The following is a 9191-nucleotide window of genomic DNA, read 5'->3' on the forward strand; positions in this document are numbered from 1 at the left end:
CACTCTGTATCACACTTTGACAATAAAGAAAAAAATTTAAAAAGAAATGCAAATCAAAACAATATTGAGATTCCACCTCACCTCAGTAAGAATGGCAATTATCAAGAAAACTAATAACAACAGATGCTGCCAGAGATGTGGCCCAAAGGGGGTACCCTTCTTACACTGTTGGTGGGAGTGTAAACTTGTTCAACCACTCTGGAAAGCAGTATGGAGGTTCCTCAAAAAGCTAAACATAGAGCTCCCCTAAGATCTAGCAACCCCACTTTTGGGCATTTACCGAAAGGATCACAAGCAAGACCACACTAAAGCTACCAGCACAACTATGTTTATCACAGCACAATTTACCATAGCTAAAATATGGGACCAAACCAGCTGCCTCTCAGTAGATGAATGGATCAAGAAATTGTGGTACATATACACAATGGAATTCTATGCTTCTATCAGAAAGAATGACATTGCTCCATTGGTAAGGAAATGGAAAGACTTGGAAAAAATCACATTAAGTGAAATGAGCCAGACTCAAAGAAACTTAGATCTATGGTTTCCTTCATTGGTAATAATTACTATATGTCTAGGATAGTCCTAGCAGAAGATCACAGTAGCTCAATGACTATGTACATATGATCACATAAGATGATGCTAAGTGAAATGAACTCCAGGTTATGGAAATAAGTGGTTTATCATTGTTGCTGTCATTTTCAATGTACTATGTGAAATTATGCATTTTTCTTTTGTTTGTCTTCCCTATGGTTTTACCCCTGTTGTCACTGTATTTGATTTTGGTACCCGGGGTATTGCATATACATTTATCTGAACTAAGGAAGGGAAAGGGAACATCAGAATGGTGAGACAAAGGGTAAAAGGTGAACCAATGCAACAGCAATATTTGCAAGACAATATGCTGTAAACTAACTGTACAACTTGGGGGTGAGGGGAGACATTTGGGGAGGAGGGAATGTGGGAGAAAATTGAAAGAGTAGGTACCAAGTTTGACAAGAAATGTACTCACTGCCTTACGTTTGTAACTGTAACCCCTCTGTAAATCACACTGACAATTTTAAAAAGTCAGTAAGTAAAGTAGAACTAAGAAAGGTCAAGTCACTGAGTCTGCTATGGATATACATCTCCATTTGGGTATGGGACGTTAGTCTTCCTACTCCTCTATGAGCTTTCCTAATGGCAAGCTAATTTATCCCTAAACCCTATGAGTCTCATTTTTATCTACTGGAAGGAGATAATCCATTAAATCTATTAAATTGCTCCAAGCAATCACCTTTTTCTTAGGCCTTCTTAGCTCTAGCTGACATAAAGCAACAAAGATAGGTGATGCCTATATTTTGTAAGCCTAAACTTTCCCTAAACTGAATGCTTAAAGTCAGCAAACCATGTTTTCATAGATCTAAAGCTGAAATGTTAACTGCTTTTATTTTTTTTTAAAAAGTGATATTTCCATCACACTTATCCATCTCCTGAATAGCAGTTTGGGAGAGAAGGGGGGCTATTTAATAAATGCTCCTAAAATCCCAACCATACAAACCAAATAATCCAGCATGCTTATTATTTCCAAGCACCATTCTAAATATACTATTCTAAGTATACCCGTAATCCCAAATAAAACTCTGACAAAAATACTATTGTGTTGTTATTAGTCTTCGTTTTACATCTGAGAAGAGGCACATTAAATGCATACCACCTTGTGTTGGAACAATCCAGCAAAATAAAGAGGCCATTTATCCCTCAATTCATCCATAATTTCAATACAAACTCCAACTAAAATCCCAGTTACTTCCAGTGAACTTAATAGCGGATCCTAAAATACATACATAGAAGAAGAAAAGGCAAAATGTGAAGAAGAGAAAGGTTACAAAGATAAATTAGGGTGGTAGATAATTAAGTCAATAGGAGAAATGAACAAATCTAAAAATCAATCCAGGACCTATGAGAACGCCAAGTATAGGACAGAGCAAGTTTCACAGGCCAGTGGTGGGAACAGTATACTATTCTAACTAGCTAGCCATATGCAATAAAGCAGGAACAATTAATTGGGTTTCACCTTATAACATGATAGGTTTAAATCTATATTAATTAAAAGTATGCACTAAAATATGACAAGTAAGACCTTAAAACTTTTTTAAATGACCTCATTTAACATTACATGCTTAGGTAACAAGAGATAGCACAAATAAAATTAAAAGACAATGCACATAAGAGGAGCCACCCACCTTGGCAAGTTCTCAGTCACTTTAGTATAAATTTCTCCGAATTATACAACTTTAAGATACCTACTCACTTTCTTTCAAATAGGCAAACAGTAAGCACAGGTAATTTAATACAAGTGATCAATAAATCTGTGTAAAATTCTCGTTCTCATCAGCAACCAAAAATCTCATGAAATACTATTTTATACTGAAGAGATTGGCCAGGCTAGAAGTAGGCCTAGCAAACCTTTGAGACACTGAGCTTAATCCCTCAGTAAGACCAAAAAGAAGAGGGAGAAGGAAGAGGAGAGGGGGAAAAGGAGGGAAGAACAGTGTAAGGGGACAGAGGGAAGGAAGAAGAAAATGAGGAGGAAGAGGAGGAGAAGAATAAGGAAGAGGAGGACGGGGCTGGGAACGTGGCTTAGTGGCAGAGTGCTTGCCTGGCATGCACAAAACCCTGGGTTTGATTCCTCAGTACCACATAAACAGAAAAGGCCAGAAGTGGCACTGTGGCTCAAGTGGTAGAGTGCTAGCCTTGTGCAAAAGAAGCTTAGGGACAGTGCCCAGACCCTGAGTTCAAGCCCCAGGACTGGCAAAAAAAAAAAAAAAAGAGGAGGACAAGGAGGAAGAAGAGAAGGAGGGAGAGAGAGAGGAGAAAGAGGAATACATTATTAACCAAAACTAAAAATCTGGGCTGGGGATATAGCCTAGTGGCAAGAGTGCCTGCCTCGGATACACGAGGCCCTAGGTTCGATTCCCCAGCACCACATATACAGAAAACGGCCAGAAGCGGCGCTGTGGCTCAAGTGGCAGAGTGCTAGCCTTGAGCAGGAAGAAGCCAGGGACAGTGCTCAGGCCCTGAGTCCAAGGCCCAGGACTGGCCAAAAAAAAAAAAAAAACTAAAAATCTAATAACATAAGCAATTGAGGGTTAATGCTGAACTAAGCCATTTACGTGTAAAGTATAAAATGTATCAATAACTGCTAAGTTGAAATGTACATACCCTAAAAACTAGCAACTTCAGTTCTAGGAAATAGCCATCTTACACATCTTCATAGAAAACCTACACAAGGAGATTCCCAGTAATATCCTTTGTCTTGGGGAAAAATTAGAAGTTATCTAAATATTCATTGTCAGGTCAATGGATGAATGTATATTTATACAATAAAGCACTACAGACTTAAAACATGTAAGACAGTTCTATTTGCCTGAATGTAAATAAATTGCAAAATCACTGTTTTGAGAAAGAGTTATGCAAACCATAGAAAAATATTATATTTTGTGTATGAAAACAAATATATGCAGTTGCCACTAAAATGTGGCAAAGACAAAAATGGCAACCTAGCATGGTGACTATGTTCCAGTATCAGGCAGATGCCCAAAAAGGAAGGAAAGAACTTCATATTTGTTACATTTTATGTCTTAATTTATTTTTTAAAAGGTTTGGCTAGGGGCATAGTTCAATTAATGGAGTGTTTGTGTAGCAAGCTCAGGGCTCCTAGTCCAAACTGCAATATTGAGAGAAAACAAAGTGATGGAGCCTTCCTACAATCTAGGAGGCTGAGGAAGGAGGATCCCAACCTCTAAATCATGCTGAGCTTCCAAGAGAGACCCTGACTCAAAACAAAAATTGTCTGAAGAAAAAGTGGTAAAATATTAGCACTATTAAATTAACACTGGTTGCCAAACATTTAACTCTCTGCTACTACCAATTGGTAACTTTATATGATTTAAATTTTTTTAAAGTAAGTTACTCTGTAGTCTAAACTTTTGTTCCAAGTAAAATTGTTGGCTAAATTTACACTTCCTCACACATGTATAAGTACTGTTTCAAACTATGAATGTTTTCTGGTGTCAGTAGGATACACAATACCTATACAATGATGGACAAGTAGAAGCTACTGTTAAACCAAAAATGTACAAACAAAAACTTTCTAGTGTTTACAGAGCAGAATGGAGACCATAAGGCATTTCTGTGCCCTCCTTGTGTATAGAAATGGACTTGAAGTCTATAAGAAAAGACCTTAGTTTCTCCCCAGGAATTCATGTAGAATGCAATACTCAAATGCAGACAGAAGTGACTGTCAGTTGCTTAGGGGTTTTGGAGCAGGACTTGACTGAATCACTTGGATATTTGAAACATGGTCAGCTTTCAGGACATACTACCATTACACAGTGCAATGTCCCTCTTAGTTTTGGTATTTATTTTTTAATTATTTACTTCTTTTTATCCCTATACTCAGATCCCTTCTCTTTCTCCTTCCTCTTCTTCCATGTTTACCATGTCTGCTGATGTTTCCATATACTCTTATAAAATACACATTCTTGTGTGCCATTCATCAACTTATAGTCACATAACCATACAATTGTCTTATTTAAAACGTACAATTCAGGGCTGGGAATATGGCCTAGTGGTAGAGTGATTGCCTCATATACATTAAGCCCTGGGTTGGATTCCTCAGCACCACATCTATAGAAAAAGCCAGAAGTGGTGCTGTGTCTCAAGTAGAGTGCTAGCCTTGAGCAAAAAGAAGCTAGAGACAGTGCTCATGCCTTGAGTTCAAGTCCCAGGACTGGCAAAAATAAAGTAAAATAAAATGTACAATTCAATGGTCTTCTACTATATACTGAGTTGTACAATTACCACAACATTTTACATCTACATTGTTCCAGAAAGAAATCCAGTACCTATTGAGTTGGTTCCCTTTCCCCCTTATACCAAAACTCTAGCAACTACTAATCTGCTTTCTAATTATGGGAATGATGATTCTACATGTTCGTACCACATGTGCCCTTTTGTGTCTGGCTTAGTTCACTTGCATAATATTTTCAAGGTTCAACCATATTAGTAACTAGTATCAATCACTACCTTATTCCTTTCGTGTTTGTATGACATTTTATTATATGGAGTTGCCAAATGTTGCTTTAACCATTCATCAGTATCTGCATTTGGATTGTTTCCACCTTTAGACTATTATGAATAATTCTGCTATGAATATTCATGTACAAGATTTTGTGTGGACTTACGTTTCAGTTCTTTTAGTTATATACCTAGAGATGGAATTTCTGAGTCTTTACACACATTTTGAAGACTGCAAAACTATTTTGTGGGTACATGGCTTACATTTTTAATCAGCAATTTCTCTGTAACATTGCCTATTGTTTTTTTTCTTTAAGTAAAACCATCATAGTGGATATAAAATGATATTTCATTACATTGCCTCATTGATTAATACCATTGGTAACTTTTCATGGGAAAAGACATGTCTTTTAATCTTTTGCTTATTCTTTTTTTTTAAATTTTTTATTATAAAACTGATGTACAGAGAAGTTACAGTTTCATACTTTAGGCATTGGATACTTTTCTTGTACTGTTTGTTACCTTGTCCCTCATACCCCCCTCCCCCCTCCCCTTTCCCCCCCCCCCACCCTGCGGTGTTCAGTTCACTTACACCAAACAGTTTTGCAAGTATTGCTTTTGTTGTTGTTTCTCTTATTTTACCCTTTGTCTCTCAATTTTGGTATTCCCTTTCAATTTCCTAATTCAAATACCAGTACACACTGTTTCCCATTCACTCAGATAAGATTACAGAGTTAGTGTAGATACAATCACAAGAAGGTGATACACGAAAATCATCAATAGTAGAAACTACAGATACACATGGGATGTTGAAAGTAGTTACAACAGTGATATAACAATCATTTCCATAAATCTTTTGCTTATTCTTAAGTAGAATTTTCGTCTCTTTATTATTGAGTTGTAAGGTTTTGTTTGGTTTGGTTTTGCCTTTGTGTGTTTATGTGCAAGTCCTAAGGCTTAAACTCAGTGCCTGGGATCTGTCCCTGAGCATTTTTGCTCAAGGCTGATGCTCTGCCAATTGAGCCATAGCTCACTTCCAGCTTTTTGGTGCTATATTGGATATAAGAGTCTCATGGACTTTCCTGCTTGGGCTGGTTTTGAACCAGGATCCTCACACCTTGGCCTCTTGTGTAACTAGAACTATAGCCATGAGCCTCTGGTGCCCGACAGATTCTTTACATGTTCTAGATACAAGTTGTCTTCAGGGTAGTCTTCAATTTCTTGGGATTTTCCCTTGAAACACTGAATTTTAATTTTAATGTAGTATAATTTATCAACATTTTTCTTTTGTTTCCTGTGTTTTTGGTGTCATATCCAAGAAAGCATTATAAAATCCAATATCAAAAAAATCTGCATGTTTTCTTCTAAGAGTTTTGTAGGTTTAGCTCTTACACTTGGGCCTTTGATTCACTTGAAGTTAAGCTTTGAATATATAATGGCGGTGGATCCAGCTTCCTTCTTCTGCATGCAGGTATCTATTTGTCCCAGAGCCATTTATAAAAAAATACTTTTCTTTCCCTCCCTCAATTTTCCTAGCACTCTTGTTATGGTTCTAAATGTGAATGTTTATTTCTGGATTCTCAATTCATCTCATTAATCTATACATCCATCCTGATGCCAGTACAACTGTCATGATTACTGTTGCTTTGTAATAAGATTTGAAATAGGAAGTATGAGTTTTCCAACTTGGCTCTTTTTTCAAAATTATTTGGTGCAATAATCTTTTATTTAGAGCATACTCATTATTTTTAATTCATGCTCTTTTATCCATGTCCCTCTCATAGCTGATTCCCCCCACCAAAAAAAAGTCTTAATTTTAATTCTATTAAAAACTGTCTTTTCCTCTTTACTGAAGTAGCTGAAGCAACGCTAGTGAACAAAGACCTTTCTTTGCTGGTATTGGTTCTTCCTCCTTCCTCTAAGTCTGTTCTTAGACCAGTTCTCTTCTTGTTGTTTTGTTAAACCCTTGAGACCTTTAGGACAATTACTCCATCACTGATAATTCCAGATTACATATATATGTATGTATATATGTGTGTGTCATATATACATATGTATGTCATATATGTATGTGTATTATATATGTATGTATTTCATATATGTATGTATATATGTTTTTAAAATTAGCAAAAAAAACGCTTTCTAAAAGCTAAGACAAGATGGAAAAATTCATAAGAATAAGAAGTGTATTATTTTATCATTCCCAGTGACTGGACCTATCATTTAAAAATGCTTTCTTTTTTTACATTTAATTTTATTGTCAACGTGATGTACAGAGGGGTTACAGTTACATACATAAGGTAATGAGTACATTTCTTGTCAACCTTGCTCAACCCCCTCCCTCATTTTTCTCCCACTCCACCCCCCATGTTGTGCAGTTAATTTCCAACATATTATCTTGTATTGCTGTTGCATTGCTTTGCCCTTTGTCCTTTGTTTAACCATTTTGATGTTCCCCTTTCCTTCCCTAAATCAGATAGATGTATATATAATACCAAAATCAGTTACAGTGACATCAGGAGTAAAACCATGGAGAAAGAAAGACAAAAGAAAAAGGCATAATTTCACATGGTATGCTCAAAATAACAACAATGATAAGCCAATTATTTCCATAACTTGAGTTCATTTCACTTAGTATCATCTTATTTGTTCATATGTACAATAGCTATTGAGCTATTGTGATCTGTTGCTAAGACTCTCCTAGACATGTACTAATTGTTACCAATGAGGGAAACCATAGAGTTTATGTTTGAGTCTGCCTCACTTCGCTTACTATGATTTTTTTCCAAGTCTTTCTATTTCCTTAAGAATAGGGCAGTTGTGTATATGGATCACATTTTCTTGATCCACTCATCTACTGAGGGGCATCTGGGTTGGTTCCATATTAAAATTTTTTCATATTGAAATGTTACTGATAAAGAGTCTATCAATCTTTGATCATATCACGGTTGTTTCCATAGGAAAGTGACATATGCCAATGGTATTGGTGGATTAGGGGATATAACAAACTGGCAAACATTCTCAATTCACTCCTTCCAAGCATGGATGAAAGTACACTGAATACTACTACTTCTTTACCATTTTAATAAGTGAAAAGAGATATATCATTATTGTAACATGTATTTCTCTGATGTTAGTGAAGTTAGTGTGTTTTTCATGATTCTCTTGTTTTCATGTGCTTATTTCAGACTACTTTTAATTACTAATTATAAGTGTTTTTAATATATTGAGACAATTTTTAAATCATAGTTCAAATATAATGTTATGTATGCAAAAATAACTACTTTGCTTTACACGGTTCAAATCTGAGATTGTAAGAAGTTGACCACAGTCATGGGAAGGCAGTTGGTTCATTACAGTTTGCATGTTGGCATGTTGCAAAGGCCCTTGAGGTAAAAGCTTAGACTCTAAAATGACAGTATTGGGCGGAGGTGTGATCTTCAGGAGTTGGAGCCTAGTATGACATTCTTAAGACATTGTGGGTGTGCCCTCAAAGAGGATTGTGGAATGGTAGCTCCTCCCTCTTCCTCCTTTGCCTCTGGTCATGAAATAAGCACCTTGCCTACCACTGCCATGTGGTACCACTACCAAGCCTAAAAACAATGGGCTCACCAAAATAACCTTTCCTCTTTATAAGTTAATTATTTCAGGTGCTTTGTTACAGTTACAGAAATCCAATTAACTAAATTGTTGGTAACAGAAGCAGCAAATTTATAGAAAGAAAAATATGAGAACGTCCAATGGAGTTCTTTGATAGCAAGTTCACTATTAGGCCCAAATTACAAAGCATTCCATGAGCTTCATCTATGAACAAAGGAGGACATTTGCAGACACAACTAATCTGGGACTTCTGAGTGTGCAAATGGACATCTGAAGTTGCTGCCTGACCTGAGCCTTTGGAAGTGTTCCAGGCCCTAGATATTAATATTAGAAAGGTAATGTCATGATATAGGGGTAGTTGTGACCAATACATACCTGGGAACAAAACTCTAATATCTCCGTAGGGATTAGGAATAAGCCCCAAACTTCTAAAAGGTGAAGTAATCACCACCTCTAAGTAACAGAACTGCACTGAGACATTTAGAAACCTAAACATGAAAACAAACAGTAACAACAGCTAACACTAACTC

Source organism: Perognathus longimembris, chromosome 19 (genome assembly GCF_023159225.1).
Source record: "Perognathus longimembris pacificus isolate PPM17 chromosome 19, ASM2315922v1, whole genome shotgun sequence".
NCBI lineage: Eukaryota > Metazoa > Chordata > Mammalia > Rodentia > Heteromyidae > Perognathus > Perognathus longimembris.